Source organism: Poromitra crassiceps (genome assembly GCF_964638095.1).
Source record: "Poromitra crassiceps genome assembly, chromosome: 13".
In the NCBI taxonomy this organism is placed as follows: domain Eukaryota; kingdom Metazoa; phylum Chordata; class Actinopteri; order Beryciformes; family Melamphaidae; genus Poromitra; species Poromitra crassiceps.
Window position 1 is genome coordinate 13,619,093 of NC_139644.1, and position 12,500 is coordinate 13,631,592.

Below are 12,500 nucleotides of genomic sequence, written 5' to 3' on the forward strand. Positions count from 1 at the left end.
ACACACACACCATCCAACGCACACATGGCCAGTCCAACACAAACACAAAGGCACAAGTTGTGCACAGAGTACAGCACACAGACATGGAGTCAATCTCTCCTCAGTCAAAATGTTCAATATCATAGAGCAGGAAAATGTGCCAACGAGAAGGAGCCAGTCCATTCGTTTTAAGTTTCAACATCAAGTCCACCCCAGTGGACAGTGGTGGTTCTGTCCTCATTTATCAAAGAAAAAGAATACGCAAAATCATCAGGCTCAAAAATAAAGTTTTAACGTTGCAGTAACTGCGAAAATTAAATGACTATCACTAGGAAAATACTAGGTAAAAAGCTAGGTAAACGATACTATAATCCATGTCTGAAACATGGACGTTAACAACACGTGGTCTAAGCATGGCACACATAGGCTTCCATTATGAGCGTGTGTTGTTTTAGCCCCGTGATCAAAGCGTGTTCGCTCAGAGTTGTATCTTCTGAAAGAGGCGCTGAGAAAACAAACAGAGTGACGGCTGCGTCTGAGCAGTTAATTCTGGGGCGGAGGGGAGAAAGCAGAGCGGCCGGCTCAGGCTGTTCCTGATCGCAGCGTTTCAACGCACAACACGGCTTCTTCTTCTTCTGCGGCGGCGGCGGCGGCACGTGAAAGAACGCCGGGGCTGCTGGGGGATGTGTCTGGACAGGAGGAGGAAAAGTCACTTCTCCTTCCTCTCCTCCTCTCTCTGCCCGCCTGTCTCTCACCTTTAGGGTATATTTATCTATCTCATCAGCTGCATACCATCCGTCCTATAGAGAAATATAGACAAAAACAATCAAAAAAGAGGGTCAGGCCATATCAAAGACGTACAGGACGTGCTGAGTGAGCGAGCGGGGGGGCGCAGGTTGGAGCCTGTCCTGGGCTATGCGTGTGTGTGTGTGTGTGTGTGTGTGTATGTGTGTCACTGCGTGTGTGTCTGTGTATATGTGTGTCACTGCAGTGTGTGCTTGTCTGAGTCTGAGTGTATATGGCCTATGATAACACGCAGGTTAGTGCAGAATAATGTGTGGGTGTTAGATGTTTGGGAGCTCTTGACAGTACACCAGGCTGCACTACTTAGACATTAAAAAGCTCGTCCAACAGCCAAACACACCTCGTTGGTGGAGCAGCAGCAGTGTACAGCACAGAGTACAGTGTTACGCACTGACGGACAGAAACGTGTTATGTTACCTGAAGGTCAACAGATGTCGGAGGGGGAGAGATCTGAGGATGTTATTGAGTGGTTTTAGATCTGAGGATGTTATTGAGTGGTTTTAGATCTGAGGATGTTATTGAGTGGTTTTAGATCTGAGGATGTTATTGAGTGGTTTTAGATCTGAGGATGTTATTGAGTGGTTTTAGATCTGAGGATGTTATTGAGTGGTTTTAGATCTGAGGATGTTATTGAGTGGTTTTAGATCTGAGGATGTTATTGAGTGGTTTTAGATCTGAGGATGTTATTGAGTGGTTTTAGATCTGAGGATGTTATTGAGTGGTTTTAGATCTGAGGATGTTATTGAGTGGTTTTAGATCTGAGGATGTTATTGAGTGGTTTTAGATCTGAGGATGTTATTGAGTGGTTTTAGATCTGAGGATGTTATTGAGTGGTTTTAGATCTGAGGATGTTATTGAGTGGTTTTAGATCTGAGGATGTTATTGAGTGGTTTTAGATCTGAGGATGTTATTGAGTGGTTTTAGATCTGAGGATGTTATTGAGTGGTTTTAGATCTGAGGATGTTATTGAGTGGTTTTAGATCTGAGGATGTTATTGAGTGGTTTTGGAAGTGAACTGACTCTGCTGGTATTTGTTTATGTGACACACGGAATAAAAAGCAGCCTTGAGACGGTGGACCGGGGCCAACTAAACCCACAGGTAGGGCCTGTGTGTTGCAGCTGGCCACTGACTCACACACACATAAACACACACATAAACACACACACTCCGGCGCACGCGACACAAACACACACGAGCATATTCACGCGCGCGCGAAAACACGCTCGCCCTTAGAGGTATGCGAGCGCAGGCGCAGCGCGTTATGAACACATACTGTACACACGCCCAGGCACCTTATATCAATGGTTCTCAACGTGGGGTCCGGGGAACCCCAGGGGTCCGTTAGGAAGTTCCATGGTGGGTCCACAGCAAACTGATGAATTGTTAAACGTGACCATTGCTTCATTTACAAGAAGCAAACTATTAGAGAATGACTATAACAGTTTGTGTTATCTCTCTAACGACAATACAGACAGTTATGGAGTTCTGGACAAAATGACATCTAACAATAAAAGCATTGTCAGTTTGGGTCCAAGAAACAAAATCTCATCAAATGGGGGTCCGTGGGTCTCTCTCATGTGGACTAAATTAGGTTTCCAATACACCCTCCATACACTGTGGTACATGCAAACACACACATACACACATACAAACATCATGCATGATCACGTTCAAGTTCGGGAATTTGTCGTGAAAAACACAGGCACTCGTATATGACACACAGACACACACACACACACACACACACACACACACACACACACACACACACACTCAAACACACACTTTGATAGTTGTTAGTCACGGCAGCATCTGCACAAGTGCGCACAACTCGGCTCACATCAGCACCTGCTCCCAGCATGGGGCCTGTTTATTCAGGGGGCTTTTTGGAGTAGCTGGTTTCAGGTCACATAGAGACGAGAGGCAAAGTGAACGTCACTTCCTGCTTCAGCGCTGTACCAGAGATTTTCTTCCGCAATTTATTTTCCCATAGACATTTCGTAAAATGCGTACAAAAACTGTTTTACAAATGGTTCAGCTATATTTAGAATCGGGAGAGACCATAGAACATTTCACTCGGACCAAAACAAAAAAAAATACATTGAAAAAATATTTTCTTTAAAGCCGCATTTTTTTTAAACATTTTGGTCCGAGTGAAATGTTATGCGATCTCTCCTGTTTCTAAATATATCTGAACCGTTTGGTTTGAACCAGCAAAACTATTTTTATAAGCATTTTACGAAATGTCTATGGGAAAATAAATGGCGGATGAAAATCTCTGGTACAGTGCTAAGCAGGAAGTGACGTTCACTTTGCCTCTCTATAACCTACTACAGCATACTGCGTGCTTCATGAAAATAATGATGTTGGCGATAGAATAAACTCTACAGGGTGAGACTTTAATTTCCATGTTAAAACTGAAATGTGATTTAAATGAGATTTACTTTGGAACCAATTACGTGCATCTTATCTTAACTCATTGAATGCCATGGACGGACATGTTCGTCATTTCAAATAGTAACGTAGAGTGCCAAGGACGGACATGTTCGTCAATTGCGTTTTTTGACGGTGGGGCGTCGATCAAAGCCTTCTGCCTCTCCTGTACAAATATTATAGCTATTGGAGGTCTATAACCTATTTTACAGAACCCTTAGGTGGCGACAGTGCTCTCCACATAACAGAAAGGCAAGGAAAAAACAAAGAAGAAGTCGTTATGGAAACGGAAATCGCATCGCATCCGTATGCATCGATATGCTGAAGCACGTTACTGCAGCTGTGCCTGCAGCAGCCAATCTGCTCCCACAATTGAGCCGCTCCGTGTCGGTTGCGACAGCACGACAGCACATCCACACCGTGGAGTTGTTATTATTCTCAACTGGAAGCATCGTTGCCGGTGACAAACACACGCGGAACGCTGTAAAAAAGCTGTATGTCGCGCACAGCAAACTCAGCAGAGAGCCACCACAGACAGGAGGAGGAGTGTGCAGTTGAGGCGAGGCGGGGCGGGGCGGGGCGGGGCGGGGCGGGGGGGGGGGGGGGGCACGCAGAGCAGCACGCAACACCCAGACAGACCCAGGCAGCAGGACAGGATTGACAAACGCAAGCCAGAATATCCGATGCCCACCAGCAGCAAGCTTCAGAGTCAGTGATGTGCTTGAAATGTTTAATTTCACAAAAGGCCAATTATCTCAGCTTCTAGAAAAAAAATGCTGTTTTTGGATGATTCAAGCTATTTTCTCCGGCTCATAACTAAAGAACGGAAAATGGGATCAATAAACTTTTTTTTGCAGATGATAGAATAGAGTCTCATCGTTCTTTGTGCGTGTTCAGTGTTTACATAGTAATATCACACAATATTCTGTGGGCCTCGAGAAATCACTGAAAACGCTCTGAAACTCTGGCACTGGGAGCGTCCGTTCTCCAAAAGTGGCTGGCACTCAATGAGTTAACGGCGTCTAAATCCATTTGACAGACAGGAACTTGGATCCACTCAATGCAGGCTGCAAATTCTAATGGCGATGTAGGAGCAGGAGAGAGGGCAGCACAGCACTGTAGGACTGACCTTTGCCAGGCAGCTGGATTCGCGCGAGATCATGATGAGATCACGTGACAAATCCATCTTGCCACGCTCCACTCTATCGGTCTGAATCCCGACCGCCAGTGGCTCTCGCCAATCAGCGTCAAAGGCAGCTATACGAGCGGTGCTTTGGTGTGACGCCAGCGAGAGGGAGGCCTGTGATAGACGTGATAGACAGATGGTTCGTCCAATCGCCTGCCAGGTATTTTTGGAAAGTGCCTGCCTCTTTTAAAACGGTTTCCCGTGCGACTCGTTCCCAGACGGTGATGTGAAAACAAACCAGCCGGCAGCGTCAGGTTACTGTAGGACAGAGGGTATGGCGGAATGTGCCCACCTGCCGTGCGGGTGCGGCTCCTAAGCACCTGGACGTAGCGTGTGGATGGCATTCTGTAAGGGAGAGAACGGCTGGTGGTGGTGACGATGACGATGATGATGATGAAGCATCAGGCCGATGACGCATGGATGAGGAGATCAAAGGGATGCAGCCTGCGTCTGGGTAATTACCCATGACCGCCTCTCTCTTTCTACCGCTCCACCGCTCCACCTCCCCCCACTGGAGGCACCGGCGAGCTCAACAAAGACACTTGTTGCAGGTAATGACTTCCCCCCCCCCCGTCTCCACCTGTCTCTCTGTGGCTTCACTTCCTCCCTGTCTGCTCTCCATCACTTTTTCTCTTCCTCTCTCTCCTCTCAATTACCCCTTTCTTCCCTTTAATTCTCCGCCTGCCCCACCTATTCCCCCCATCTCTCGGTCTATCACCCCCCCTCCCCTCCCCTCCCCTCCCCTCCCCTCCCCGCCTCTCTCTGATGGACTGATTCATCTTGTCCTTTCCGCTACCTGTAGCCCCTCTAACCTTAGGAGAAGTGCAGGGACGCCCTAACAATGGATGTGCTGTTCTGACACAAGAGAGAGAGAGGGAGAGAGAGAGAGACAGAGACGTTGCAGACTCAGGGGGCTAGGAAGTTCACCTCCACCCGCGGGAAGGAGGGAGGGACACAGACCTTCTGTCATGGATGAGATATGTGGAGAGACCTCCTTCCGCACACACACACACACACACACACACACACACACACAAATGCAAAAATGCATGCACGTAAACACCGGTGCTCTCTCTCACACACACTCTCTGACTCTCTCTCTCACACACGCACGCACACACACACACACACACACACGCGCACGCACACACACACACACACACACACACACACACACAGCCAAAGACAAGTTCTAGGAGTAACCTCAGTCTTAGCATTGATAGACAATCACTATGGTGAATCATGTGATGGAGTAATAGGAGTACATTTAAAATGAAAACTACAAATATGCTACTGTAGTCAGAATGACTAAGCCGAAAGATAGGTTTGTAACTGTGTGTAAATGTGTGTATACACTAACAAATCTGTGTGTGTGTGTGTGTGTGCGTGTGTGTGTGTGTGTGCGTGTGTGTGTGTGTGCGCGTGCGTGCGTGTGTGTGTGTGTGTGTCTCGTCGGGATGCCACAATATCAAATTTCCAACACAGTCTCTTAGAAAAACGTATAATACCAACGATGTGGACCAACATTGCTATTTTACAATTTCGGCTCGAAAAACGTAAAATATTAACGTTCCGAGTGGTTAGGGTGAGGATTAGAGTAGGGGGAGGGGTTAGAAACAGAAAATCTCCATAAAACACGCCCAAACCCCGCCCACCGCTGTAGACGCATACGTTCCCATTTTACAATTTCTTAGCCGACATCGTAAAATAGCAACGTTTGTCCACAAACGTTCCTATTTTACGTTTTTTTTGGAGATCGGGTTGCAAATTTCACAGTACAGTATGGTATCTACCAAAATATCATGGTCTATGGCCCATTGAAAAACAAACAAACAGACATGCATTTTGCTTTGAAGTGAAACATTGCTTTATTGAACTGAAACTGAAACTAATATGAGAACGTTTACACAAGGGTCCTCCATTATGAACTTAACAGATGAGTAACTATAGTGTAGTTGCACAGTGATAACACACAGAAGCAAAGTGATAAATCTCTCCCCCTCTCTGTATCAACTCAAACTCAATATCGTCTGTCCAATTAGTGTTGCCGTACCTAGCAAGATGGCACCACAGGGCAGCCGGTTTTATCGTCAATATCGGTGCAATCTGGGAGCCCAGAGTCTATGTACGTAAATAGACTCTTGAACAGCCGTACCTTTTTTGAGGCTTCCTGTACAGCGCCGATCTTCCGCCCGGGACGTCCACTTCCACGCAGCGGTGCCTTTTAAAAATGCGTCGCTTTTATTTTGAATGCTAAACGTCAAAATTCTTATATATTCACTAGCGTTCAGGACCGCAACTCTTATATGTTCCGGTACAACAGCAGAGCGGCACTGCGCGGAGGCGGAAGTCCCGGGCGGAAGATTTGCGCTGTACAGGAAGCCTCAAACAAACAAAAACGGTATGGCTGTCCCAGAGTCTATTTAGGTGCCGAAATAGACTCTGGGTTCCCAGATTGATATCGGTGTGACGGTATATCGTTAATTCTCACAAACACACGCCCACATTTACTGTTCCCAAACACCCATAAAGTGCGGTTAGCAGGGGGGATTTTAGACATGAATGAAATCAGGCCTGCTGATTGCAGCTGGATTGCTTGTTGTTCTTCTGGGTAGGAGTTGGCTGCACTCCTCTCTCTCTCTCTCTCTCTCTCTCCATCTCTCTCTCCTCCTCTCTCTCTCTCTCCTCCTCTCTCTCTCTCTCCATCTATCTCTGTCTCTCTCTCTCTCTCTCTGTCTCTCTCTCTGACTCTCTCTCTCTGTCTCTCTCTCCTACACCACAGCAGACAGCTGTTTATTTGCTCAGCAGTAGACTCTTCTTATCAATGTGGTGGTCGTGCTGCTTACATGAGTAGCTCAACACACTGCACTCACTGCCATTATGCCATTAACACCAAAGGGGCTCTTTACTGTGCCGCCATGCCTTTGTGTTTGTTAACAGGCCCGGCGTGCCGCCATGCCTTTGTGTTTGTTAACAGGCCCGGCGTGCCGCCATGCCTTTGTGTTTGTTAACAGGCCCGGCGTGCCGCCATGCCTTTGTGTTTGTTAACAGGCCCGGCGTGCCGCCATGCCTTTGTGTTTGTTAACAGGCCCGGCGTGCCGCTATGCCTTTGTGTTTGTTAACGGGCCCGGCGTGCCGCCATGCCTTTGTGTTTGTTAACAGGCCCGGCGTGCCGCTATGCCTTTGTGTTTGTTAACGGGCCCGGCGTGCCGCCATGCCTTTGTGTTTGTTAACGGGCCCGGCGTGCCGCCATGCCTTTGTGTTTGTTAACAGGCCCGGCGTGCCACCATGCCTTTGTGTTTGTTAACAGGCCCGGCGTGCCGCCATGCCTTTGTGTTTGTTAACAGGCCCGGCGTGCCGCCATGCCTTTGTGTTTGTTAACAGGCCCGGCGTGCCGCCATGCCTTTGTGTTTGTTAACAGGCCCGGCGTGCCGCTATGCCTTTGTGTTTGTTAACGGGCCCGGCGTGCCGCCATGCCTTTGTGTTTGTTAACAGGCCCGGCGTGCCGCTATGCCTTTGTGTTTGTTAACGGGCCCGGCGTGCCGCCATGCCTTTGTGTTTGTTAACGGGCCCGGCGTGCCGCCATGCCTTTGTGTTTGTTAACAGGCCCGGCGTGCCACCATGCCTTTGTGTTTGTTAACAGGCCCGGCGTGCCGCCATGCCTTTGTGTTTGTTAACAGGCCCGGCGTGCCGCTATGCCTTTGTGTTTGTTAACGGGCCCGGCGTGCCGCCATGCCTTTGTGTTTGTTAACGGGCCCGGCGTGCCGCCATGCCTTTGTGTTTGTTAACAGGCCCGGCGTGCCACCATGCCTTTGTGTTTGTTAACAGGCCCGGCGTGCCGCCATGCCTTTGTGTTTGTTAACGGGCCCGGCGTGCCGCCATGCCTTTGTGTTTGTTAACAGGCCCGGCGTGCCGCCATGCCTTTGTGTTTGTTAATGGGCCCGGCGTGCCGCCATGCCTTTGTGTTTGTTAACAGGCCCGGCGTGCCGCCGTGCCTTTGTGTTTGTTAACAGGCCCGGCGTGCCGCCGTGCCTTTGTGTTTGTTAACAGGCCCGGCGTGCCGCCATGCCTTTGTGTTTGTTAACAGGCCCGGCGTGCCGCCATGCCTTTGTGTTTGTTAACGGGCCCGGCGTGCCGCCATGCCTTTGTGTTTGTTAACAGGCCCGGCGTGCCGCCATGCCTTTGTGTTTGTTAACGGGCCCGGCGTGCCGCCATGCCTTTGTGTTTGTTAACGGGCCGCAGAATGTTGAGTTACACAAGAAGGTCTTAATGGGGAAAGCGTCCAGAACGCTCTCTCTCTCTCTGTGTCTGGATGGATGTGGTTTTGCAAATAACCAAAATAATCAACAACGGCACCGCGTAGGGGAACTTCCTGCTTCTCCACGTTGTGTCTAGGCTTGGCACTGCTGTGCCACCGGATTGGCTGCTGGCACTGTCTTCACACATGATTGGCTGGCACTGTCTTCACACCATAAGTGCTGGAAGAATTATTATTTTTTCGCTGCCATGGTTGATAGTCATTCAGATTGCTGATTCTGGCAAAATAAGAACAATAGCCTTTGTTTTGCAACACTGTACAAAATTCCCTGATTAGAGGAATATATAGAAACAAACAGACTAGGAAGAGTAAATATGCAGGCGATAAGTACACTTGAGTGTATGTAAGACAACTAAGAGAGAGGTTGCCACAGATGATGCAGAAGATACTACTGGTGTGTGGCGGCTGAGCAAACTGAGTGATCCCATTGGTCAGCTTTATGTGCATAGCAGAAAGACAAAGTCTGCGTGGCATGTCAGGGTTTTTCCTGGCTCAGAATGAGCCTTTGGGGGGTGACTACATACATGTCTGACAGTAAGCATGATCACTCCGTCATGTGTACACATGACTTTTGTGTTGGTGTGACTGTGTACACTAGTTCAGCGTTATGATGGGTTATATATTCCTGAACACACTCAAGTCATTTCAACATACAAATGTGGGACTTTAACTTTGAAATTCTCTAAAATTATAGGGTAAAAATAAAAATGCTTGATTTTGAGTTTGTATGCAGCCAGGGTTGTCCTGAAGTCAAATATATCCGTCATTGACAGAACTGATTTGGCCCTGTGCCTGTGGGCGTGGCCCTGGGCCTGTGGGCGTGGCCCTGGGCCTGTGGGCGTGGCTAAAACCTCTTTGGGGGACGCCAGAAATTCCTCTGTGCAGGAAAACCCCTGCATGTATTCACACAAATACGCGCACAAACAGAAATGATGTTTTCACTGGTGGGGGTGCTAAACACAATTGTTTTATAGCTTGATGTGTGACTCATCATGGGTACCACACTGCGATGGAAAACACCTTTATGAGGCGGACTGACTGACTAACTGGAGTGTACAATTTAACATCCAGAGTTTAACGTCCAGCGCTACTGGCCAGAGATACTCGCATGGAACAACCAGCTCACACCTCTGAGGTGTGGAAATGTTGGATCTCCAAACCATTGATTACACATGCTTGATACGTGCAAACACACATGTAAACACGCATACATACTGTACACACACACACACACACACACACACACACACACACACACACACACACACACTACATAGAGAGCATCTGGAGACACTTTCCAGTGTGTCTTGTTGAACAATAGGCAGCAGTATGAGAGAGAGAGAGCGAGAGAGAGAGAGGCAGAGAGAGAGAGAGAGAGAGAGAGGAGATGAAGGAGGTATAATTATAAAGCACTGAGGCCGTTCAGGGAGGATATTTATGACATGAAAGCCGTTGGCACGCGCCTCGTCTCTCCCTGGAGCCCGGGTGAAAAACGGAGGCACCAGGCCATGATGCCAGCTGTAGTCCATTTCTTCACAACGCCCGCCAAACTCTGAGGAAAGACCCCCAGGGGGGACTCAGGGACCTGGGCTGATTAGACAAGACACACCACAAAACATCCCCCCCTGACCACCAAGTCACCACCCTCATCTTCTACTACGACCAAACAGAAGCCAACAACAACAATGACAACAATGTAACCGGTCCCAAACGAAGACACTTTGTATCTTTACACAGCTTTACAAGTGTGTGTGTGTGTGTGTGTGTGTGTGTGTTTAAATCTTTCTCAATAAAGCACAACTAGACCTGACTCCAGGATACACTGCAGATCAATTTGTTCCAGCCATTGAGAAAATGCTTAATTTTAAATCCGTGAAAGCAGCTCCACCGCCCGTGTTGTGTTGGCATTTCCTCGTGTCCAGTGGAAGAGCCTGAGCTCAAAACCCCCCAAGATTAAAGTCTGTCTTTTGTGAATGAGCTGATGTCAGCTGGCATGTATAGTGTGTACAGACCAGAGGTGCTCCTCAGGGTTTATAGGTGGTCATTGAACAGAAGGGTTTACGACTGGAGGCAATGACCACTTAGGGACGGTCAACGAGGCGGGAGGAGAGAGGAGGCCATGCCCGGGCCAGGAGAGGGAGAACTATCACTGCTCCAAAACTCACCTGGCCTTCTCTCAGTCCGCTCTTGGCTTTGGTCCTAAAGGCTCTATTACTCCGGCCCTGATGAAGATCACGAGAGCCAGAACTTCCCTTCACGACGAGCCAAAACCAAGGGTCTATTACACATGGAAGACTTTTTAATTCCCTAATAGAATTTAGACAGTCTTGGACTCGCCTTTTGTTCGGACTCCAGGACCTAATGAGGTCCTGGTCACATTAGCATCCACGGAGGTCTTCCAGTAGAAGGTCTAGTTAACTGTTACAGTATGTAGAGTGAGGTGTGTGGTTAAATGTTGGACGTTGGAGGTCTTCCAATAGAAGGTCTAGTCATGTAGAGTGAGGTGTGTGGTTAAATGTTGGACGTTGGAGGTCTTCCAGTAGAAGGTCTAGTCATGTAGAGAGAGGTGTGTGGTTAAATGTTAGACGTTGGAGGTCTTCCAGTAGAAGGTCTAGTCATGTAGAGTGAGGTGTGTGGTTAAATGTTGGACGTTGGAGGTCTTCCAGTAGAAGGTCTAGTCCTGTAGAGTGAGGTGTGTGGTTAAATGGTGGACGTTGGAGGTCTTCCAGTAGAAGGTCTAGTCCTGTAGAGTGAGGTGTGTGGTTAAATGGTGGACGTTGGAGGTCTTCCAGTAGAAGGTCTAGTCATGTAGAGTGAGGTGTGTGGTTAAATGTTGGACGTTGGAGGTCTTCCAGTAGAAGGTCTAGTTATGTAGAGTGAGGTGTGTGGTTAAATGTTGGACGTTGGACGTCTTCCAGTAGAAGGTCTAGTCATGTAGAGAGAGGTGTGTGGTTAAATGTTGGACGTTGGAGGTCTTCCAGTAGAAGGTATAGTCATGTAGAGAGAGGTGTGTGGTTAAATGTTGGACGTTGGAGGTCTTCCAGTAGAAGGTCTAGTCATGTAGAGTGAGGTGTGTGGTTAAATGTTGGACGTTGGAGGTCTTCCAGTAGAAGGTATAGTCATGTAGAGAGAGGTGTGTGGTTAAATGTTGGACGTTGGAGGTCTTCCAGTAGAAGGTCTAGTCATGTAGAGTGAGGTGTGTGGTTAAATGTTGGACGTTGGAGGTCTTCCAATAGAAGGTCTAGTCATGTAGAGTGAGGTGTGTGGTTAAATGTTGGATGTTAGAGGTCTTCCAATAGAAGGTCTAGTCATGTAGAGTGAGGTGTGTGGTTAAATGTTGGACGTTGGAGGTCTTCCAGTAGAAGCTCTAGTCATGTAGAGAGAGGTGTGTGGTTAAATGTTGGACGTTGGAGGTCTTCCAGTAGAAGGTCTAGTCATGTAGAGAGAGGTGTGTGGTTAAATGGTGGACATTGGAGGTCTTCTAGCAGAAGGTCTAGTCATGTAGAGAGAGGTGTGTGGTTAAATGTTGGACGTTGGAGGTCTTCCAGTAGAAGGTCTAGTCATGTAGAGAGAGGTGTGTGGTTAAATGTTGGGACGTTGTATTTAAAGCCAGCAGAGGGCAGGGAGCACGCTGTGTTAAAGCCACACACCTGGCCCATGGTGGGTTTATAAGGGGTGTAAAGCTGGATGTATCCTGTCAGCTCAAGGTGTAGACGTGTGTGTAAGTGCCTGTTTGTGTGTGGCGTGTGTGTGTGTGTGTGTGTGTGTGTGTGTGTGTG

The 12,500-nt window shown here is 48.1% G+C and overlaps 1 protein-coding gene across 1 annotated transcript in view; it reads right to left on the minus strand.

The window, feature by feature from the left end:
* Window positions 1-12,500, minus strand: part of prkar1b (protein kinase, cAMP-dependent, regulatory, type I, beta) — a gene marked incomplete at its 3' end in the record, with an annotated part of 135,738 nt that overhangs the window by 58,818 nt on the left and 64,420 nt on the right. The gene's annotated exons all lie outside the window — the stretch shown is intronic.